This window comes from Lepeophtheirus salmonis, chromosome 13, assembly GCF_016086655.4.
Source record: "Lepeophtheirus salmonis chromosome 13, UVic_Lsal_1.4, whole genome shotgun sequence".
Classification (NCBI taxonomy): Eukaryota; Metazoa; Arthropoda; class Copepoda; order Siphonostomatoida; family Caligidae; genus Lepeophtheirus; species Lepeophtheirus salmonis.
The window spans coordinates 1,107,469-1,133,370 of record NC_052143.2 but is presented as its reverse complement, the minus strand read 5'-3'; the positions used below and the strand labels follow the sequence as shown (position 1 = coordinate 1,133,370).

General features: G+C 33.5%; 1 long non-coding RNA gene across 1 annotated transcript; it reads right to left on the bottom strand.

The window, feature by feature from the left end:
* Positions 1-1,666: 1,666 nt before the first annotated feature.
* On the bottom strand, positions 1,667-22,602 carry LOC121128465 (uncharacterized). Its single transcript, XR_011783309.1, has 2 exons — positions 22,189-22,602; positions 1,667-2,229 (listed from the first exon to the last, which is right to left on the bottom strand). It is a non-coding gene; the product is annotated as an uncharacterized lncRNA (long non-coding RNA).
* Positions 22,603-25,902: the final 3,300 nt, after the last annotated feature.

Here is a 25,902-nt window from a genome sequence, read left to right as displayed (position 1 = left end):
CTTACTGGTAGTCATGAAGTGTTTTAAGTAACGATACACTTTACTAGTTTTGCAGGGAAGAAAGAAAAATAACGTTGTTTGCTTAGCTGTCATGTTATGCTCCAAAATCCTTTGTCTTATTCTCTGTCCTTTTATTTCTTATCTAAACCTTATAACTTCCTTTATCAAAAGTGTGCAAAGATTCATACCAACATGCAACGAGAATAATTCTTAGAATTTTACATTCTATCTTTTGTTTTATATGTCGGTTGTTAGTAAAAAATAATTGTTTTTAGAAAAAGGCTACTTAAAGACCACCATGGCCATCAAGGCCAATTTTTTAATACCAGAAACGTCTCTGGAGTCTTAAGAAGTTACATTTAAAATTTCAGCAAAAAAATATTGGTTGTATTTTAAGAATCTTTGTTCAAATATCAACCAAAATCTTATGGCTCATAACGACAAAAACCAATTTAAAAAATAAGGATCCCCCTAATCCCCTAAAACAAATTCTGTAAATGAATCATTTCATTTTTTGGTTGTAACATGACGTACAATTTGCTTCTGCAATATGATATCTCACGTCGTTACCTTTATTGTATTACCCAACCTTTCACCCAAAAAGAAACAGAAAAAGGCCCAAAATCATCTGGTACTTAGCCAAATAAGTCAATCATACCAACTGCTATTTATCTCTTATATACTCCCAGACTATCAAAGTCATATTATTTCTTCACCACTTTTAAAATGAGTTACATATGATTAAAATCTTCAAAGTATTTTATTCGATCCTGCATTATAATATTGCTTCGTAATATTTTATTAAAAGAGTGGCTAGGAGCAAAGTTAATAGAAATACAAGGTTATACCATAATGGATGTACGACTGATGTTGGACTTCCACCACGCTTTTAATATTGACGTCATAGTAGATGAGGGGTTATGTGTTTAATCAAAATCTGTTTTTCTTGCCCAGCAGTTGGTATGAAAATTGAAAATTCTAGCAATACTGAGGTCATAGACTATGAGTGGTTGGGTGTTTTGTCAAAATCTCCCTGCTTTGCCCAGCGGTCGTTACAATACGTCAGATTGAAAATTCTAGCAAGCCGGATTACATGATGGTCTAACCTTGTATTTCTATTAACCTTGGTTGGGAGTAGTTATTCTATTATTTATATTTCTTTACATAAGTAATAAGATGGCCAATATATATATAATATTAACAACGAGGGATCAACAAGAAATTGTATTCCTGTTCTTTTGGAAACGGAACATAAGAATAAAATAAGCTGAATAACCTATTACTTTGTACATTTTTCAAAAAGAATAAATTATGAAATAGCCATGACGTATCAAGGGAGAAGAAGGAATCGACAGCTGATAACAAAATACATAGGGTATTTTGTTATCGCCGTGATCAAAGGTTGAAAAAAATGTGTGGATTTTTATCTACTCGCAACCTCGACTCTCAAAAGGAAAAGGAAACATTTAAAAGAAAAACAACAACATATGGATGCTTATTATATATGTATAGATGAATAATTAATTATTATTCAGATGGAATTGGAAATTTTATCAATATAAGAAGCCCTGAAATGATACGAAATCTGAAAAAAGATAATTGATTTTGTCTGTCAGCCTATCGAAACAATATGCCATATGAATAAATAAAAAACATATATATCCAATAATTTATAATGTACGTATATTTATCACATGAATTGATTGTCTATTAATTGATCCAAAAAGATACATTTCGGTTTATTTTAGGAGTAGTGAGCAATAGAATAGATGAATATGATTAAGCATAGAGTAAAAGTATGTAATAAATAAAAATAAAAGAGAGGAGGCATGATGTACATTAATAGGTAGAGAGCCTAGACTCTCACGGACATAATATGTACATCATAACATTGAGGTAATTAAAAATAACAGATTCGACAGGAAATTCGGGGTAGCATGTTTGTGTGTCTATGTCCTTTGAATATTTAGTCAAGAGGAGTCCTCTGGATCAGCTGTGCCAGAGGTTACTGTACAAGAACTTGACATGACTCTGGTTTGGCGTTGCTTGACGACAAAAATTGATACGGTGATATGTCCACCGATTAAAAAAAATCCTATAATTAAAGGTGGAATTCCAATCCACTTTTTAAATCCTTGCATTAAAACGAAAATTAAAATGCTTCCTCCAAAGAGTCCTATGATATTTATAGTGTATATCACGAGCCAGGGGACTATCAGGCCCCATCTCCTGTAATAAAAAGTAAAATAGTAGATTAGAGAGAAATTTGGATGCCGAATTACGTAGATTTTAAATGTATTTATTCACATAATACTAATAATAATTGTAGGTTTTAAATCAAATTGTTAAAATATAAATATAATCAAGGGCGTCCGAGAAATTATATATATAGAGGGCGGTTGATTTTTGTCTTTTTTTTTAAAAATTATTTAATAAATTAAATTTTTTTGAAAAAAATTACAAAAATTAAATTGCAAATATTAATTTTTCTTAAAAGTCCACAGCTATTTAGAAAAAGTTATTTTTTTTGGAAAAAATTTAGAATATTAAACTTAAAATTAAATTGTTTGGAAAGAAATTTAAAAAGTCCACAGCTGATCACAATAAATAAATTTTAAATATTATATTTTTGGGAAAAATTTAAAAAATCCATTGTTATTCTCGAAAAATTAAATTTTTTGGTAATAAAATTAAAAAAATCGACAGCTGTTCACAAAAATTTCAAATATTAAGTTTTTTATAGAAAAATTAAAAAATCTATAGCCATTTACAAGAAATAAACTTCATTTTTGGGGTGGGGGCTCCAGCCCCTCCAGCCAACTCCTAGCGGAAATCCCCTGATAGTATGCAAGAAAATTAATGTCTCGGAACTCCCACTGGCTAACACTACATTTATTATTGTTAATTAAGCCATATAACATGAAAATGATCTTTAGAATTTTCAATGGCTATAAGTTTGGCCTTTAAAGTATTTTCTTAAAAGTAACATTTTCCGAGTAAAATTTCAATTCAAAGCCATATTTTGAAATGTAAGAACTATATAAGTAAAAAAATATGATTTAATTTATAAAAAATATTCCAGTATTCAAAATATAAAATATTTATTTATGGACTTGAATACAATTCCTAAAAATTTGGTCTAATCATACAAAAATCAAGTAAAATGAGGAATTGGATTACATAAGATTGCGCGTCTAAAACGAAAAACTCCTTTAAATTTTATGCCATGCACATATTCGTGATTTTATTGAGTTGAAACCGGTTTATACTTCGAGGCAAGGGTCTTGACTAGTTATAAACAAAACTCCAGCAAAATCTAAATAGCAACAGTGAAACAACATCCAATAATATGGATAGACGTCGATTCGCAATTTTGGAACTGTCCGCGCGGGGAAAAACTCTCACTGAAATTGCCAAGGTTCTGAACTGCAGCCGCACCACCGTTTACAGCGTGGTAGCCAAAGGGACTCGTGAGGCGACTACAAGATCTAAGTCAAGGCTTCGATGGTCGGACAAAATGGTTGCTGCCGTGAAAAAGTATGTCGAGGACAAGAGAGACAAGGTCACCGTTAGCGGCCTCTCCAGGGAGTTCAACGTCAAGAGAAGGGCCATGGACCGGCTAGTTAAGAAAGATCTTGGGACTCCCCCTCAAGCTGTAAAGTTTAAACGAGTGTTCAGTTTCAGTCGCGCACACCTGTAAAGAATAAATCTTTTATTACAACTTAAAAAGATTTCCCTACAAAAAAGTAAAATTTTGATAATTTTTTTCAGTTTACCTTTTATTTTTCTTAGACAATATTTAATAAATTTTCAATGTAACGTTGCCTGAAAATGTTTCGAAATTAAATATAATTAAGTCAATTATCTTACAAAGTGTAAGAATTAATGAATATTTTAGCTCTATTCCAGCAATTGAAAAATATATTATGTTCCATATATAATCCTTCATTTCACTGGATGTTTGTATTTTTGGATACATTTTGTATGAAAAGTATTCAAGATAACTTAATAAACAGTTTATCTTTTGAATGCTGTTTTTTTATCAATTTTTATTATTTTAACTTTTCATCTGTATATAATATATATATTTTATTTCAAAATATGCCTTTGAATCGAAAACGTGATAGAACAAAAATGGCTTTAAAGGGCAAACTTACTTCTATTGAAAATGTTAATGTTCATTTCCGTGTTCTCAGGCTTAAATTGCAATAAATAATGTGGGTTGTTGCATAGTGTGATTATATAAAAATAATATATCTTTCTTTAATATATTTATTTAAACAACGGAGTGTTGTATTAAAATCTAAACACTTTGAATATAAAATTTCAACACGATATAATTTATTAATTAACGATAGAATTTCAACAAAATTAATATTATAAATAGATGTGCGTATGAGCTTTCTTAGTCATTAATATAGCCGTCCTTAGTGGCAATTATGGCTTCCAGGTGGCAGCAGAAGGCCTTGTACCCGCTTCAGATGTACCTTTCTGTCATGGCGTTGCAGTGCTGGCTGACAATGGCTTTGAAGGCACTGAAAAGTATTATTTAATTGTCTAATGAGTCTCAATTAATATTAGATCTTCCTAAAGAGAAACTTTCTGAACACGGTTATCCTGATATATAATGTATTCTAGATTTTTTTTTTGAAAAAAACAAACAGACCCTATGTATTTTCCTTTCCACTGTTTTAAAAAAGGGTATTATGTTATATTGTTGTGTCTATCTTTATTTATTCGGTTCAGTTCAGTCTAGTCTTAGGAAGAGTTCCACCAGTCTTTGGGACTGTTTGTAGGATTGTCAGTACTAAAACTGGTTACACTTAGAAGACATCATGTTGAGTGACGTCATCAAGGACCGAACTTTATAAAATTTTAGGACTGATATACAAGATTGAACTGAAATAGACCGAGACTGAACTGAAAAGGACTGGAGTTTTCAGTCCTAAATATGGACGGACACAAAACTATTAGATTATGTACTCAATTACCATTTTACTATCATAAAACAATCAACTAAAGTATACTGCTTCTTGAATCTTTTTGCATTTAGTCAAAAACAGTGTTTCTTAACCTTATTGAAGGTACTGAACCCTGGAAGCTTCATCAGTGCATTCACCGAACCTCTTCATGATTGTAAAAATAAAATATGATTTCTTCAGAAATTAGGTATATATTTAATTAGTCCTCAAAATGAACCCTACAGAAGTTGCAACAAAAACCACTGTGTTCAAAGAAATAAACCAACAAAACATGAATTTCACACATAAAAAAAAATAAAAATAACTCAATGAATATTCGGAAGTTCGGAAATCCGTGTCTTTACCTTGGCAAGTGCAACTCTCATATCTGTTCTTTTTCTTCGTTTTTAAATCGACGTTCCTCGAAAAAGCTTTCTCACAAAGATATGTTGTTGCAAACGGTATGAGAACCTCCCGGACTTTCTTTGCAATAAGAAAATATGGTACGATTTGCTGACATCAAAATATCGACAGCGTTGTTGTTCTGAAGTTGGTTCTCCTCACTTTGAATTCAGCAAATTCTTTTATATCCCATCTTTATGCAGTCTTAGGAAGGTTTGTACCAGATTTCCCAGTGGTAGATTAGAATTGTTCAATCTGGCAGTACAAATCATGCATTGAAGACACTGATTCCCATACCGTTCCTCTATAAACGTGAATCCATATTGTACGTATTCGTCAGACTACTTCTTTTTTTGCTCGACAGAGTTAGAGAAGGTATTGAAAGATTAAAAAGAAAATAACAAATGATGTACAATCACCTTAGCCAAAAAATGACTACTAAGTTTACCAAGTTCCCTGCAGCACAGATATCACAGCTTAGCAAGGTGGCCTGATCACCTGCAGGCCAATGATGAACAAGCGGAGCGTAACCGCACAAATAACACGAATGTCTTGTATTTATTTTGTATAACACATATTTACTAAGTAACTAAATATCAGTAATCTAACACGGCAAAGAAAGTTTCTTAAATCTCGTAGCGGATCTTCCCCGTTGTTGTTTTTGTTGGTATTCCCCCCCCCCTCTCTGAGTGATTCAATGCTGTTGCAGCACATTCACACTGAAAGCAGGTCACCACGGTAGACAATCGTGTCGTCGAACCCAGGTTAAGAACCACTGGTCTAAAAGATCTGCCGTCATGATAATCATTGCTCAAGACTCAAGAGTATCCCAATTCTTGATAACTTTATTTTTTCCATGCAGATAAATCATTTTATGATGTAATTATGAAACAGTCTCATTTTTCCTCTAATTTCTTGTTAAAAATGTTTTCTACGAATTAATTATCTTTTAATAATGTATAATGAGCTATTTTCTTAACCCTTAACCATAAGTCCCTTATTAAGTAGACATCTAAAAAAAGTATTCACAGCAAAAAATGAATCTAAAACCAGCTATCAGTTATAGATACTATGTATGCTTATTTCTACTAGGAAACCCGGGGTTTGCACCTACGAGGAGTACTCGAGATAAAAAATACTTCCCAGCCAATTTTTCATTAAATTATATTTTCGTAATGTAAGATTTATTTTTGTGATATTTTCAATGATTCGCATTAAGATAAAGTTTTTACCAAATCGACAAAAATACAAGTAATTATTAACTCCCGCGTCAGGAGGATTCCCCTTGAACTTTTTTGCCGTGAACGGTCCCGCCTTGTCACATTCGCCTTTCAACACTTTAACCTTGCGACGTTTTCGCCTTAAGCCGCTTTTGCCTTGGATAAAAATTAGGTGAATACTCTTTTTTTTTTTTTGGTTAAGTGTATATATACTCTGTGCCCCTGGCACGGAAGATTTTACCCCCATAAGGTACATAAGGTTTGAGCCCCTGAAATTACTTATGTCACCTAGAACATATATATTTTTTTTTGTTAACCTTTCTCCCTTGCTGGTATATATCTAAAAACTAGGACCAATTTATAGTACTATGTCAGGACATCATAAAAAACCAAGGCTGAAAAAAAATCCGTCGTAAAAGTTAAAAAAAAAGATTTAAGTTATGCCCAAAGTCTCCCCAAAAAGATTTGTATTCACGGTTTATTTCACCCCATAAAGTACATTGATCTGTTTCATTATTGATTTACTAGAGAGGTTTGTGTGTGTTTTCAATTAGGCCTTTACTCTTCGTAACTATGTATGTATAAAGGGGTTTAAATAAGAGCAGAATTATGTACATATTTATGTGTAATATGTTTGAATTAGAGGTTATTAATATTACATTGTAAATGATTATTGATCCATTTACATTTTAACTATAGTACATACCTAAATATGTATATTCATTCCCTCTCACTTTCTCGAGGGAAATTGAGCCCTTGTTTCATACAAGGCCATGCCCTCCTCTATAGATGATTAGAGGATTTATTTAAAGGACCCCCTCCTTACAGGGTCGTTCAGGTAAATCCGGGCCATCTTTAACTACATCTTGATGAATAAGGAAAGTATTTAACTCAGTTACTTCAATTTTAAAGTGAGAGGTTGAGCCTCAACTTTCAGTTAGTTGCGCAACTTTTAATTCAAGACAAATATTAATTATTTAGAAGACCTTAAGGAGAACCATCATCGAATTGGCTTTCACGGGACACAGCCCAGTGTAGATCTAGTAGATGCTCGTGTATTCAAAGAGTCTACGACGCCTACAACCACTGAAAGGAGGAGGAGCAAATAAAAAGCCCACAAGTCACTGAGTGATAAAAAAACGCACTCTCAGATTCCTCATAGGCCTAAAACAGTCCGTGAAGGCATCTCCTGGGAATACGATGAACGTTCTTTACGAAAAACGTCAAGTAAGGGCGTACAATAGTCTCCAGGTCAATAAACACTGAAGTCATACAGCTTCTGCAAAAGATATACCCTTACATAAAAAAATGAAGATCACCTAGGATGCCCACGGAAGAAAACTGCTGATTGATTTGAAGTTCCATGGTAACCGAATAATCTTTTATTCGTATGAGAAACAATGGACTGTCGACAGATCCCACAGCATCCAGAACGACAGATGGTTGACCACAGAGATAGATAATATCCTTCACGTCTTTAAAACCAAGTTTACAGCCAGCATCATGATCCCTGGGATCATTGGGATCAACATATGGATAAATTGGATGAAAGCTGAGTCCAATGGTGTCAAGTTCCCGTTTCGACAAGACTCGGCCCCTCTAACAAAGCCAACAATGTCCAAAACTCGTTTGAAGAAGAGAAGGTGCAATTTTTAGGACCCACAGATCTAGCCATATAACTCGCCCGATTTGAATCCCAATGATTACTTCTTTTAGAAGGAGTTAGAAAGGAAGGTATTTGACAATCTACACAGCAGTGGACGTGGTCATGGCCAGCAAAACATTTAAGCCTCGTATCGAACGAAAGATTGGCAAAATGGTGGACACATTGAATGAATTTTTTCTTTTGTATTATTAAAACTTGTAAATAAAATTTCAAACCTGTATTTGCTGCCCTTATTGATCAGGATACAGTTAAAGGTGGTCCTGATGTATCTGAACGATCATGTATAATGGTAACACAAGAAAAAAGGAGCAAGAATCGTTTCAGTTCCATATTCAATGGGCATGAACAAACTAAAAAAGATATATTATCCGCAAGGTTGTCTGACAGTCTGTAGCTTATTGTTTAAAAAGTGGCTCAAAATCAGAATAATTTTGACAGTACTCTCTATGTGCATAACATGTCATTTTTTATAAAATAATATTATCATTGAGGGGGGTTGTGTTATTTAGCTAGAAGGTGGCGCTACTCTCTATCGCTTTGTTTACAAAATAATATGTATAAGTAAACATCTCCATTCTAGAAGTACTTGGCGTACTGACTACAAATCTATATATATGTTTTTTTTGTAAGAGCGCAAGGCGTGAGCGAGAAATATGGTAAATCTTAATTAAACCCTTGTTAATATCAGGTGCTTGTTATATGATTTGAGCGGGAGAAAATGAATTACTTGGCGATTAAAGAGGATAATCTTATATACTTAAAATATCATTTGTGTGTGGAAAATAATATAATTATATTTAATTCATATACGTATATTTATACTTTTTTAAAAGATTTTACACCAAAGATAAGCAAGAATGATTCTTTTAGAAGGAGAACACGACTAAACAAAGAACATTTTTTGTGGTCATGGACCACATGGACATCATGGATTTCATCTATGATTTGCTGGAGTAGTAAACTCAACAGGGCGTCCAGAATGTTCAGCGTCACTTGTGTCCATATGGCTACTCTGAAAATTTTGATACCACTTATAAACTGTTTTAATCGAAGTTGCCGAATTTATCAAGCTTTTTTTGTAGTCTCCGGAGGCGTTTTGCCGTTCATAAAGTAATGTTTAATCAACACACGAAATTCTTTTTCGTCCATTTTTTGAAAATCACTCCACTTCCTCGATTCAAACGAATCCTAATCAGAAAGAAATAGACCAATCTGGCTGAAAATTGGTATGTGCTCTTTCAAGAGATGCTACTAACTAAACACAACCTCTATCCACGCCAGTAGGGCCATCTGTTGGACTTTTCACAAGCTTTTCAAACAACTCTCGTAATTGCACAAAATTCCAATGAAAAGTTTCCTTTTGTGAAAAATCCCGGAAATTTGCAACTCTATTTTTTTGTTTTTCCATAGGTTTAAGTCAATTTGTGTAAAAACAAAAACAACTAAAAAATAGCAATCTATCCATCTGTTGCAAAATTTTATGTTAATTTCAAATATGTGTAAGTTTAGCTGCATATATGCGATTTTTAAATATTTTTTCACATAATTCAATCATGTGTATATTGCATATGTTGAAAAATAATGGAAATACCCTGTACTGAATAGTTTGAATATGGTATGTATGTGTTCCATGTGATTCTACTTTGGCTTATTCCTCCACGTTCCTCCTCGTTTCTCTCAATCGTCCTCGATTCCTCTTTAATATTGATTGTGTCTAACACACCTCGTCAAGACTCAACAACACTACTTCTACGGGCAAATAGCCACACATTATAAAAAAAGGAAGGTATGTTGTTGCACCCTGTATAGCAACCCCTCTTGATTTTTGTTCTCAATAAAATTGAAATAAATCGATATTGCAGCTGAAATACCCAGACATTTGTATTTGAAACTCAAACTATGAGGGAAAGAACAACTTTATAGAATATATTCAATAAAATGTAAAACTACATTGACTTGTGGTATTCAATTAATTATTGATACCAACTTTCTAAGCCATATAATATGTACCTATATTGTACAATACATACATAGGTATGTACCGAGTGGTCCTTTAAAATCTGAACACTTTGAATTTTAAACTTCAACAAGATATAATCTATTAATGAACAATTGAATTTCAACAAAATTAATACTATAAATAGATGTGTGCCTGAGATTTTTGAATCATTAATGTAGCTGCCTTTAGTGGTAATGATGGTTTCCAGACGGTGATGGAAGGCCTGGCACACACTGCAGATGTAGTCATCTGTCATGACGTCCTAGTGCTGACTGACGGTTATTTTGAGGCCCTCGGTGTTCGTATGAAGAACACTGTAGGCCTTCCCCTACACATACATCCAAAAGGTGTAGTCGAGGGGGGTTCGCATCAGTGCTGTTGGTGGACCAAAAGAGTCAAAAAAGAATTCAAAAGAGTCTTGCAACGGAGGAGATGGGTTTCTTTCGTTGCTAGTGTCAAAAGGGGCCTCTCCATCGTCGCAAGGTTCTTTCCACACTCTCTGGACAGTCTGGTGGGAAACTCTGAGACCTCTTGCATGGCACTTCCTGGCATTGAGGTGATCAACCTGGGCTGTTTTACATAACTTGTTCGAATCCTGTTTGGGCTTTTGACAGATCCCTTCGTCTTCTCCAACTTTCCAGACTTGCTGAAGGCATAGGCAGTGGTCCTGGAGACACTCAACTGCTTGGAGTGTGCGAATAGAAATTTCTCTATCCTGCTCAAGTGTCATTTTCTGTACTTGTTCGTAAGCCAAAGAGCTCAGATTTGTTTTGTTCAATAATTAATGTTTATGCTCTAATATATCGAACCATAAATGAATTTCAATAACTCAACCTTAATTAATTATTTAACTAGTAAGTGCTCCGATTTCAATGGAGCACCCTGTATATACAACGACTTCTTATTGTGCAAGGAAGTCCAAATAATAAAAATAGCTATACTTCTTTTTCTTATTAAATAAAAACGAAAACAATGATATTGTAGTTGTTTTGTCGCAATGCTTTTTATAGTAAATTATTTTCATAAACTCTTGTGTGTGTATTTACAAATAACTATGAAGGTTACACTTCATAAAATTAATTTTCAATGGCCACATTCACCATCAACTGAAAGCAAGAGAACAAGAATGCTTCTGTGGCTATTCAACAGGCATGCTACTTAATATGGTACCATGTCTCCTTGAATATATCTTGTAGTCAACTTTATCGGAAAGACAACGTGTTTGTTAAAAAAATGAATGAATGTTGTCAAAATTTGTTTTTTCTAAAAAATAGATCATTTGTTACTTGTATTTTCTAAAACAAGGACATTCAAAAAACACTCTGTCGAACATGAAAAAGTTGTCCAACACAAACTCCCCCCACCCCCAAAGAAAAATCTTATTAATAGCCCTGCTCTTCAAAGATTCTTTCAATATATTTGGATTACTTTTTGACAAAAAAAAAAAAAAAAAAAAAAAGGAGTTCTACTCCTCGATTCAAACTAATGCCAAACAAAAAGAAATAGACCGATCTGGCTGAAAGTTGGTGAATTTTCTTCCAAAAAATGCTACTAAATAAACATAACCTCGATACGCGCTAGTAGTCCCATATATTGGTCTCTGTACCAACTTTTCAAACGACCCTAGTTGCATCGAAATGCACTTTCAAACAATTTAATGAACTAAAATAACTACCTTTTAATCCTTAGCTGACCAAAACATTCAAATTGTTATAGTAATAAATAGATATTGTAACAAAATAGAGAGCACTTCAAATATTTTTATGTGTCTCACTGTGTTTTACATTTGATTATGTTTTTCATTATGGAGCCCTTCAGTTTTTATTTGATTAGACATATTTATCTATATAGAACTCTTCAGTTAATAATTTGATTATATTTTTCTATATAGAACCCTTCAGTATTTATAGATCTCTACAAGATCTGAAGTGATTGATGTATAAATAACTATATTTTCCATTGTTTTGGTCAAACAACTTTCGCTTTCAAAAAATGTCCCTTGCTTTTATGAATCAGTCCAAGACCAAATTTTCTGTTTGAGACTTAAATGTATTTTCATAGACCCATCTGGACCACAACATCAGTCCAGACCGTGTTCTGAAACCGTGGATCAATGTTTTGAAAGTATCAAATTAGGTTTAAAAAAATGTTTTTTTATGTGTTTCTATCTAACTTCTTTTCTAAAAAAAACTTCATTTTTTTGTGGAACCGATCAAGACCGAATTTCACTATGTGAGATCGAACTTAAAGGGCAAGGACTCGAAAATTAGAAAATTTTAAAATTCTAAATATTTTTATTTTGTCCCATTTTTATAGCAAACTTATGAAGCAAAAGTTGCTAATTCAACAAAATTTTTACACTTTCTATTCAATATATCCCCATCCATTCTGAATGATGGCTTCAATACGGGGACAAACAAAAACAGCGGGCCTTGATGAATCCGAGGACAAATGGTTTCACTCCTCCGTGATCATGGCCATCAGGGTATCGACATTCGAATTGCCCTCCAAGACGCACCAAACCAAGAAGTCCAGAGGGTCACATCAGGTTATGACAAAGTCCAGAAGTGTGCCAGCCAGAAGGCAGCCATGTTCTAACTGCAGAAATGCTGCACCTTCTTGGACGTATGTGCCATGGTGCCGTCTTACAAAACTATAAATACTTTCCTTCGCACGTATCATAGCTCAGCTTTGCCATTTTTTCACCAGAATTTTTTTTGAATAAGTTTCTTCATTTAAAATCAAAACTTTAAATAAAAAACTTATTGGACAATCAAATCAAAATCAAAGTAATTGGTATGTTAAGTTAGTTTGGACCAGGGATGTCCAAGCTTTTAATATAATGACCCACATTGTCAATTGAAATATTTCAATGTACCACAGAACCTATAAAATAAAATTTCATAAAAAATGGTTTCATAAAACAAAACTACATCGGGATCAAATTGTCGCCTACTTTAAACCTTGATAACTTGAAGACAACATTATCAAATAAAAAACTGGTTACCAAATAGGAAAGCTATTTTCGTCAGCTGACGATACGTAGTTCAGTTAGCATCATGCCGTCATCATATGAGGAGATTAAAGAGCTATACGTGGAACGAGGAGCTTTCATGTTCATGGCATTGGTTAATAATGGAGGTGAAATCTCCAATTCAACGATTGCTTCAACCTTAGGAGTGAATTTACGGACTGTTCAGCGTATCCGTAAGAAGCTAGAGGACACCTGGGATGTTGATAAAGAGGGCACCCAAGGAGGAGGGCGCCGACAGAAAGTTCAAGTACACCGACTTTGTCGACAAGGTGAAGAAGATGGTTGAGGATGACCCTACTAGGTCCATGAAGGCCAGAGACAGGCCCTAGGTGTGGCAACAGGACTCAGCACCCTGCCATGTGTCCAAAATCTCCATGCAGTGGTTAACCAAGAACTGTTATGACGTCGTAACCAAGGATTTGTGGCCTCCTAACTCTCCCTACCAAAGAATTCTTTGGACTATTTTGTCTGGGGCTATGTCGAGACATAGCCCCAGACATCCCCATAGCACCAAGGCCACCCTGATGGACTCCATCAAGGAGGTATTCGGCAACATGGACAATGAGATGGTCAGAAGAGCCTTAATATTTTGGCGACAATTTGATCCCCGCTCCATTTACTCGTAGCCTTCACAAAAAGAACATACATTTTTTTAAATTTTTGGCTATTTTTAAGGTTCAATGCTGTTTTAAGCTCTCAGTGTTGAAGATAAGAATAAATTATTAAATATATATATATTTTTTAGCAAATGTTAAAAAATTCTAAAAACATTTTTAAAATGTCTGCATCATACTTTTAACTCGAGTTATCTTTGTTTAAAGTAGAAAATAGTTGCTTTTTATTCAGAGACTCATAGCTTCAAGACGAATAGATTCAAAAAGTTTAAAAATATTGCATTCGATAGCTGAAAGTATGAATTTTAGTTTAAAAAAAAGAACCTTTCCAAAAACACTCTATATCGTTGTCAATTTAAGATAAGCCACGACAATATTTCAAGGACAAAACTCATTTTTGAATGTATCCCATAATAAATAATAAGTATTCGTATGCCCCAGAAAACCTTCTTTAATAACATGTCCTCATAGACAGTGGTTCCCAAACTTATTGTATCCAAGGCACACCAAAAGACGAATAAAAACTTATTGACAATCCTATTTTAATTAAACCCATTATTTGGCTATTGCGAATAATGTATGGTTGTCACAAATCGTGGGGCACAATTGAACTTGCCTCAAAATTTGGCGCCGTTAGATCTAATCAAGCAAAAATGTTCTCTTTTTATTTATACAGTTGAGAGAGTATTTTCCAATTAGCCCCCTTTCCTTTTTTAATAGTACGCACACGCAATGGAAACATTAGTAACTGCGCGGGAGCTCGCTCAGCATTTCTTGAGCGGAATAATGCTCTGTCTACACCTTTGGAAAACAAATTATTTATTCAGAAGTTTAGCAATAATCTTACTTTGAAGTTTGACAAAAAAATATTTTGGTAAGGCGAAGGCCATCCATTTTATAAAAGTATAGTTATAAAAATATGACCTTAGACGAGCTCGAAGCTTTTTATTGTTGAAAGCTTAAACAGTTTCTTGTTAACTATCCCCAAAATAATGCATAGAAATTATCTCAGAAGAAGGTTTATTGAACATCTATATATAAATTTAATACCCTATGGGTCAACATACGAAATTAAACTGAAGAAAAGTTTATAAAAGTTATCCATATACTACACACACAAAAAAAAAAAAAAATGACAGTGATTTTTTATTTTCCAAAGCTGTTATCATTAATATTCTTCAAGTTAGATTCTTGAAGTTGGACGATTTTAGTATAAAGTACATACACTCATGAAAGATAGAGGATTTGTTGAGTAGTAGTTATAAGGAGTTCTGTGTCGGTCCTCATTTATACTTCCAGTCCAATCCATTCTTAGGACCGGTCCTATCTGTTCTTAGGACTATCAGTCCTTGAACAAGTCTCTCTGACATATTGAAATACCGTTGCTTACTCAACAACAATTATGATTTGATCGGTGCAAAAAGCTTTACAATGATTTGAGGCATCACGGAAACTGAATTTTGTTCTTCTCGGACGAGCAGACATTTACAGTGGGTCCCATCTACAATAGGCTAAATGATGGGGTCGTATGTTTTGGAGAAGTCATCTGCAGCTTCCGCAAAGTGTCCACCACATAACATCCGTCCTCAGTAATAATACTCGGTATTGTTTCATCTGAAGGTCACAAAATGAAGACAATTTGGTTCCCCGTTGGATACAGATTGACTAGCAAGGAGTACAAACAAAAGTTCTTCCCTAGGTTCGCAAGATCACAAAGCAATCAAAGAAAGCTGATTATTGTTTTCAACAAGACGGGCTCCTGCACATACAGAAAAAAACGTGCAGTATTGTATGGGAAAAAAATGAAGTTCTTATTGATGGACTTCTGGCCACCATAGAGCCCGACCTGAATCCCCTTCATTAATGTATCTGGTGCCCAATTGAAAGCAAGGTCTGTAGACAACGTCACAGCAATATTGAGTCCTTTAAGCAATATGTTGAGAAAGAGTGGTGATCAAAGTCGAAGCACTACGTCGTCAACGTGTGTAAAGCGTTCCAGGATCGCACATAGCCTGTGATTGAGGCCGAAGGTTCTCAAATGCATAAATAATCTTCTCTACTGAGTAATAAACAAGTTCCAATGAAAAAGATTCTTTAGAATTTCATTTAAAGCCACTAGGTGTAATTAATTGTTGAATGTTCATTATGTTCCAAGACTTTCTGAGGGCCTGATATATACAACGAGGGATCAAGAAGAAATTATATCCCTGTCCTTTGTGAAATAGAGCACAACTTATTTATTCGTTTATACAGAAGTACCATGTGAAATAAGTTAACAACAGCTGGTAACAGCTATTTTTTTGTCAGTGTGTTTCTCTCAAAGCTACTTACAGATATGCTGCTCTACTTTAAAATATTATTTACATATTGATTTTCAGTTTCTTTTTATAAAAATACTGACAAGTCATACTTTTTCAACTCTAAATATAAAAAAAAATCCTTTTTGACAGACACTCTTCATACTAAATTTGAAAAACCTCACATGGAAATAAATATAAATGGATTTGTTGTAGCTACAAATCTAACATTCTTACTTGTAATTATTAGTTTAAATATTTATTATTAGGTACATATTAATAAGGGAATATATCTATCTTCTACTTAATTCATCAATAAACTAATAAACATTTGATCCGACATTCTCAATTAAAAAAGATTATATTCACCATACATTCATATACATACAATATGGAAAATCCCCTAAAAAAGATCTGATAATCCACAAAAGGTGTTTTAGAGAAACCCTTCTTACTTCAAAATAAACAAAATAACTCATAAATTGATCAAAATATCTAATTTATTAATCCCGTTTGGTAACTTCATTAGTTGGTGAATAATTTTTAAATGTTTAATTCGATTAAATTTAAGAAAACAAACCATTTTTTCCCCAATAATAATTCGTGAATAGTTCTACAATGTCCACAAAGTATATATGCCCCCCCTTCGGTTCACTCTCTTGTGGAAATACAGGTACTTAGGAAGCTGATTTTTTGTTTGTTAGACAGATTGTTCAAACTTGCACCAGTTGAGAAAAAATGGAATCAATTGACTTATTTTTTGTCTCAAATATTTGGTAAAGTCCTCCTTAGAACTGTGCAGGGAACGACAATATAATAATGGCTTCAACTATGGAAATCATTGAAACGTTCGTTTGCAAGGTTAAGAGGCCTCTTAAGGTTATTTTGAGGCAGCTGTACAGGCTGTGGTCAAAGGTGTAAGTGACTGTGTCTGGACGCCGAAATTTGTAAACAAAATCTAGTAAATCGGCAATGAGGCGGGTCAAAGTCTCTGATCCAGCTCTTTATTTATGAAAACATTTATTACTACTCATTCAAGATGAGGAAGGGTCAGATCTTGAGAAAAAAAAGGACAAGAAAAAGCGCTTGAAGTACTCCCAAAAGCTCCTCAACCGCCTCAAGCACCCACTTCATGGAAACAATCGTGCTGTTGTTTTTCTCGGACGAGGAACACTTTTGCCAGGACCTGAAGGTCAACAACTAGAACAACAGGTGGTGGGTTTCTGTACAAGGATGTGCCGTCATCATGCAGACAAAGTTTCTAGCCTACACCATAGCGTTTGGGGTGGTTAGCTCCAAAGGCAACGTCATACCCCCTCATGTGCCTCAGAATCAACATTGATGCCTACCAATTGAAACCCTGGATAGACATGGTCGCCAATGAGAGGCTTTAAATGTGCCATCAGGACTCGTCTAACAGGTATATAAGAAAAAAAGTCTCTAATGTGTGCCGGACAATTGTAACGACTTCATCTCATTGCACTTTTGCCCTCCAAACTCGCTGGATCTGAATCTGACGGATTGTTTTGTGTGGGGTACGATCGAATGACACACCAACCGAATCCCCTTCAACACCAAAGATGAACTTATCAGTTGGATCAAGAACATATTCCAGGATTTTCTAAAGGACCAAGTGGCGAAGGCCTGTTGGCACTTTCGGAGTCGTATAGAGGCTGTAATTAAGGTGAATGTGCTTTTATTGAATAAAATAAATTAGATTCCGTCAAGCTTACAGAATCAGTTGTTTTTAAAAATTCGATAACTGGTTGGAGAGAAAATTGCGTTTGAAAAAAATCATTTTCGTGGCACAGATAACTTTCACACCCTGTATTACATACTATGTTTGTAGAATCAGGATTCCCTTTTAGTATTATTCATTTTTTATTTTATACGCCCCTTGCAAATGATTTAATAACAATAACAAAATTAAGATAAAAAAGCTCTCGAAAAATGACAAAAATATCTTTGAGAGATCAGAAAATTTGATTAAGAATTTCCAAGTTTTGATAATTGTAATAGTGTATTTCAACTGCTAAAGCACCCATTATCATACCTGGAATGGGTTGTTTCATCATTTTATAAATAATGCAAAATGTTGCTGGACTCCAAAAATCCAGTTGATTAGCCTATTATCTAATGATTAAATGAAGAACGTGTTCAAGTCATCATCTTCTACTGAAGAATTCTGCATTGAATTGCATCCAGGATTTGAGCTTGTAAAACAATTGGGTCGTCCATCGTATTTGCGGAATGTTCGAATCAAAAGTTTGTGCAAGTCTGTTTTCTCAGAGATGAATGTGGTTAAAAATAAATATCATTCTAAACTCATTCATGAACACATTGATCATATAACAAAAACTCTTACAACCAGTATGGATGTGAACTTTAAAAAGATGCCAATAATTTACGAGAAAACTACCTGTAGTAACTGGTATTGCACGAAGTAATTAGGCGTCAGCTAAAAGACACATTTTACTTTATTAATATAAAAGATAACTTCTCAATCTATGGGGGTGTTACACTCGGGTTTTCATGATCACACTCACAAGTAGAAACTCAATACTTATATTTTTCTCTCTTTTAGAATAAACGAATAATAATGATGAGCCAGGGAGTACTTTAGTCTCTAGAGTGCCCACTGGCTGTGCTTTACTTCTTTTTTATGCTAAACCTCATAACATGCCACATTGAGCATTTTTTATATTTAGAAAGGGTTTATTAAACATGTATTTGAACATCATGGAAAACCAAAGAAGATAACTCTGTAATAAATGAAATGACTCTTCCTTCTTTGTACTTTATTACTTTTTGCATTTGTATTAAACTTAGGCTCCAGGTTTTTCGATCGAAGTATCCCCATTTCCTATATTTTTTTAACACATCTCTGAGACATCTACAAGGTGTACGTCCCCTTTCTTCTTCCCTTCTCCATCCTTTTTACTCAACATTTCCTCATCTGTCGTCACAGCCAAGGGAATCACGTCTGGATTCGGCAACTCTTTCATTTTCTCATCTTCTTTACCCCTTTGAGTTTCTTGAGCATAAGTCTCGACCATTTTCCCCATAGAAGATTCTTTTTTCAGCGCTCCCATTTGCTTCGAAGAGATTTTCCCATATTGTCTATCTCTTATAGTTATTGACTATCATCGTCACACGGGAGGCCTCTTCTGTGAATACATTCATTTCATATAACAAAAACAGTGGTCCGTGTATACATACTTGATCCTACATGTACACACCGGCAATATTTCATTAATAGTACCTAATTGTCGATTCGTTAGATCAAAAATATGTATACGCTATACATCAGGGATCACTATATACAGTGTACCCGATATACACGCTCGATGCTACATGCTAAACGACTTCAAGATCAACATTGACTACATTGTTATGTCTTAGATCAAAAATGTCTTCATTTGGTTTAAAGATTCATTCATACAGAAAAACTTTACTTTCATAATAGAAATGTGTAATTAAAATGAAAATAACTTCTTCTTGTCATTTTGGCTAACATGCAAAAACTGTCGAGAACACCCTGATGTAATATTTGAAATTGATTTTTTTTGTATTTCCTGATTTTTTCAATGCCTTAACTGCAGCCAAAATAATAACAATTTTAAAGTAGTAAATAATTATATCCCAAATCAATGATAATAAAAAAAAAAATGAATAAATAAATTATAGGTAAAAATAAGACTTATGAAAGGAACTCCGAGTTGGATAACATGAAAATTGAACAGTACTACCAGGAATTTAATAGTTTTATTGTTATAGAATAAAATGCAGGGCCTTTTTTTAAAGAAACCATGGCCTTTTTTTAGACAAGAAATGTCTTATTTTCACAAATGACTTTATTTGAGAAAGCCCGTCACAAAAATAGTCCATGGCTCAACTTCTGAATATTTAGAGAGAAAAAACAATTTAAAGATAGCGAGTAATGTTGAGGAATTATATGTTACATCATTAGCCAATTAAGAAAATAAAACAAAAAACAGAAAGAAATATCCCTTTGAAAGAATTAGGATATTCAGGACAGGTCTAAGGAAGCTAAGGCTGACCTGAACTATTACAGCCCCTTATACCAAATGGATTTCATGGGTCTCAATTCCCATTCAGGGTAGGGCATATATTTAATAATATGATTTTTTTAAAGAATAAAGTACGGAGTCCTTTTTTACGGCAACCATGGCCTTTAAATACAAGAAATGTATTTTTTGTATCAATTACCTTTGTTTTTATAAAATAGTTTAGGGTATTTTTTTAGGACCAAGTAGACACGGGTGATTGAACTTGAGAATCGGGTATAACCAGATATTTTAATACCCCAATAAGTAATTAGTATTTACATATATAGCTTATATTACAAAACAAAAAAAAAACCTTTGAAAATACAGAATAGTTAACAAATGTAATTAAGGGAATCGCTTTTTTGAAAGGAAAAGTTGTGTGGTTATGTTGATATTAATATTATGAAGTTATTTTTATACAACTTTTGAATTGTTTAGGGACACCCTCATGATGAATGAGAGTGCAGGAACTTAAGAATTTATAATTTTATGTGACGTTATTGTATGAATTTCTTTTAGGTTTGAAAAATAAATGATGACGTTGCAAAAAACAATGAGCTACATTTTTTCCCCAATCATCACTCTTCTTCATAAGTATCATACAACAAGGTTAAGATATGACAAAACCCGGGTAATATTCAGTTGAAAATGGGATTTCTTTGTACATTATACACTAAAACTTTGATTTTTGAAATAGATGCAATCTCTTTCAACTAGATATGGGCTTACATATGTGTGGTGTAGAGATATATAAGAAACTTATGAGGAAAAGTGAACTAATATATATTATTTAAATGATATTTAAATTTCATAACCATGAAATGTGTTTCTGGATAAACTTATTTATATGTCCAGTTTCAAGGCGAGTAGAGGTACCCATCACTACCAAGAGGCACATTTGTGTGTTTACTTTGTATGCCTATGATACAAAAAATATACTCACTATAAACATATACCCCTGGCTACACTCATCTCTATGGTCCATACACTTATTTGCAATCCTTATTTAATACCTACTAAATATCTATAGGCAGATATAAACTCAACCAGTGGTCAAAGTGAACCGGAACCCCATTTCTGTTAGAGCACGATTATAAGTTAGCTGTAAAATTCACCCGTCACAAAAGCAATGCATAATGTAATAATTTTGGGTCTCTTAAGGGTAGTTTTCACATCTATCAGACGTCGTTTAAAATGTTTTTTTGTTTGTAGTACGCTATGAAAAAAATATATTTTGTAAACCACTAAACTAACGAAAAAAATTTCTAATATTTTTCGCCTTATCAACGTTTTGAATACTGATTGGATGAATTTGAAATGATTCTGGTCAGGCTCTGAGGCACCAGCTGTGCATGTGTCAAAGACAGTTCCGGCAATAATTTCAAAGCCCTTTAACCAATGGATATAATATGGTACTTACAATCTAAATAAATATACGAAAATATTAAAAAAAGTATAGTTTTCATGGCAAATTGTTTCTCGTGAAGGACTTTTACATCGTAATGGTATTTTGCAGAAACTGACTAAAAGTATAGTGAACATGGAGAAAACAAATGAACCGCAATTTTTTAAGAATAATTAATTACATACAATGGAATATAAATGACTACAAACTACAAGTACATATGTGTACGGTATATAGGTAATGACTTTGCTATATTTAAGGTAATTAAATATTAAAAAAAACAAAAAACAAATGAAAAAGAACCACTTTTAATGAAACATAAAATGCTTATAAAAAACCAATAATATCGATTTCAGTACATATAGAAAAAATGTTTTAAAATATTCAAAACTACATATAATATGTATACTTGTGTTCTAGTCACGCACTGCAAAGTTAGAAAGACGAAAAGACAATGCTAATTTAAGATTCTATAATCTTTAACTATATAATTTCTTCATATATATAATAATGAACCTACTTTAAGTCCCTTTGTTGCCCAGAATAGTCCTTGTTAGCCCCAGAGATAAGGAGTACATTTACAACCAAGTCCAAGCAAACAACAACTGAGAGTCCAATCAAATCCTCCTCTTTATAAAATGTATATCCCATAAGAGAACGAAACTCTATTCTATACGTATAGAATAAGATCCATAGAGCAATGTCTATAAAACCAAGAACAAAGCCCAACATGAGAACGCATGTTCGGAGTCGGCAACATGGAGAAGCCATTTCATAAGCCTTGTTGCAGCATCACATGGCTTTTGTTATAGAGGACTCAGGTGTCCAACCTGACACAGTTGATTGATTAATTTAAGATCCAAACAAAATAAAGGGACACACACATTGACATTGATACAAATGATTCACCACCCTCTATGCTCTTTTCATGTTTGTTAAATGCTTCGTTTTTGTTTTTGCGATGATAACGACGTAATCCCTTTTTAGAGGAGTGAGTGTTGGCGTGTTGTGTTGTGGAGAGGTTCGCTTGCCCTCAAACATAGAAAAAGTGTATTAATAATATAAATAGTCAAGTACTAAGCATAATGAAACAGAGGAGAAGTCCAATTTTCTTTGATAGACCTACATACCGGGTATGCAAGTATGTATATATGTTGTAACTTGTATGAACAAATTGTACATGTTGTGACTCAAATCATCAAATTATATACTTGAGTCCACCCATCTGACGTATACGGGGTGGGGATTTTAAATTCGGAACAAGTTTAGACCTCGATATCTTGGTAGCCCTGAAATATATGTTTATGAAAATGTGCTCATCAGATCAGCTGACTCAACTTTATAAATAGAAAAGCTAACTCCTTCAGACTGCATTCGAATACAAATGCCTTGCGGCCATTTATGTCTGCCTTCGTGTTGGGTGCATAACCCAAGACGCAAATAACTCCATAGACAGTGATGTAAATCCGGTATATTTTTGAAATTGGTAACCTGCAAGGTTAATAGAAATACAAGGTTATACTATAACGCAAGTTTTAAATAGTGACGTCATAGAATATGGTTAGATGCATGTTTTGTCAAAATATGCCTGTCTTCCACAGCTGTCAGTACTATACATCAAATTGAAAATTCTAGCAATAGTGACGTCATAGACTATGATAGGTTGCATATTTTGGGGCAAAATCTGTCTGTCTTGCCATGCAATCGGTACGATACATCAAATTGAAAATTCTAACAAGCCCAATTACATGATGGTCTAACCTTGTATTTCCATGAACTTTGGTAATCTGGGGAATGAATTTTATTTTCTTTAGCAGTTGCCATGAACATTTTTTCCTAAATAGATTCAATTATATTCAAAACCTGGTTACACATTCGTGTGTGTCCATAAAAGACGTAAAGTAACCCTGAGGGTTTGTTGCTGAATTGATTCTTGAAACAAAAACATTTTAAATATGTTTATGCTTTCAGCAAAGGAAATGTGTCCTACATGCTTGCTGTATCTGAATCCCTTGGCCTACTATACGTAGGGTATATAGGACAGATAGTCCAATAAACATCAACATACCACTGTTGACTCATTGCCGGCTTTCATTTTCGATGCAGCTGTCAACATGAAAAAGGAGTTTTTGTCAAGGTCAAGTTGGAGGCTCTGGTTAAGCTGTAGGTGGTTTGTTTGGTGTGATTCACTTCACCATGAATCCTTCGTGTACGAGCAAAATATTTCTGAATTGCTGAAAAAAAAATCTAAATTTATTCGTAATTGAAACCTTTTTTTTCAAAGGAAATTTCATTTCTTTTTAAAATCAAACGACGGCCTTAATAACAGTGCAGACCTATACCAACCGTATAGGTAACAATCCACTAAGATACAGGACTGTATATCTAGAAATTTATATGAGGTAGGGTAAATCAGTTGCACTTATGTGATATTTGATTTTTAAATTATTTTTGACTAACGACTGTATTTTGATAAAATATGTGATATCTAGAGGTGACATATTTGTAACGAAAAAACTACTTTTTAAAAATTTGAAAAAGAAAACAATAGTTGTTGTGTGTAGACTTTCTTCTTTTTTGTTTATTATATAATAGGTCAGTGTGTTGTTAACTTCTCTCTCTCTGAAGTAACTATTTTTGCCTGTCTTTGGTGTAAATTGTTTTAAAAATGCATACTAAAATAAATATAATTACAATATTTTCTCTGTACTAACGATATTTCAAGCGTAGAAGGTTCTTCTTTTTATGGCAATAGTTTCTTTTCTCCCCCTCCGCCCCAAATTATATAACAGGCAGCTGGTATTAATAATGCTCTTAATTCAGTAATACCATACGTCTCGCTCCCCCCTTCTCTTTGCCCTTTTTTTTATTACAAACTTCTCATCTCAAGTTATACTCAGAGTTGAGTAGTTTGTAATGAAAAAACTAAGCTTAGAAATTACAAAAAGGACATAGGATTGATGCGAGCGCTCTTTCTTCTTCATTATTTAACTGGCCGTCGAACTTTTAACTTCTCTCTCTCTCTCTGAAGTATACATTATTTCCTATCTTTGGTATAAATTATTTTTAAAAAGGCGTCATTAAGTATGTAGCAAGTATATGAACTTAAATATAATAGTGATATTTTCCCTGGACAAATACTATTTTAAATACAGAAGATCCTCTTTTTTATAGAAGTAATTCATTTTTTCGTATAAAAGTCATATAACAAGTAGCTGGTATTAACAAGGGTAGAGTATATATACTAGAGTAGCACCAAATATCCCACTTTCTCTTTGTCCTCTTTTTCCCTTACAAAAATGTCAACTCTGTTTACATTTATGTATTTCAATATATGAGATAAGGAGATTAACTTCATTTAATACATTCCAAAAATCCATAATAACATTTGATTTTAATATTTCTATAGAGCGTTTTCACGTGGCCTCAGGATTGTTGATGTCGGTCCTTTTGGAGATCTAAATAACCAAGGTTTATAAGAATAAATACCCTTTTTACATTAATAGCAAAGAGAATAGTGAATTATTGGATACCATAATGAGATCGATAAAAAAAATCCTTCCATAAGCTGGTTTTATTATATATCATACTCTAATATGTATTAAAATATGTTATTAAATTGATAAGAAAAAAAAAATATTTTTCCAAGATTTTTAGTACACATTATTTAAAATTCCTTCAAACATCAGTGTTTATTATTGACATCAAGTAGCATTTAATGCAGTTCTTGGGTCTTTTTTATTCATAGAGCCATTTGATGGTGTTTAATCAAAATTTATTGGAAATTTGTCCATTTTATGTGGTAAAAATATCAACTGAAAGCCCCCAAGATGGTGTCTTCTTAAATTATGATGCTATTTATGACGTGAGGGAAATGCCCTTATCACCTCTATGGCATTGACCTAATTTTCAGAACTTGTGCAGGGCTGATCTTATTGATTGGTACAGATTTAATTATTTTCAATCCAGAATGACATTGGTTCAAAACCACGGAGGAGGACACCAAGACATCTTATCTCTGAACAGAGCAAGATGAGACGGTTGGAAAGAGCAAAGAAGATTCTAAATTTTTTAAGGCCTACAAAAATTGTGGAAACGTTTTGCTTTTTTCTTTGATGATTTTGTTTCTACCGTTGATGCTATTGTGAATAAGACAAACAGCTGCTACAACACAACCGAACATCCAGAAATATCTCATCTTTAGTGAGACGTGTCTTTGGAACAAAAAATCCAG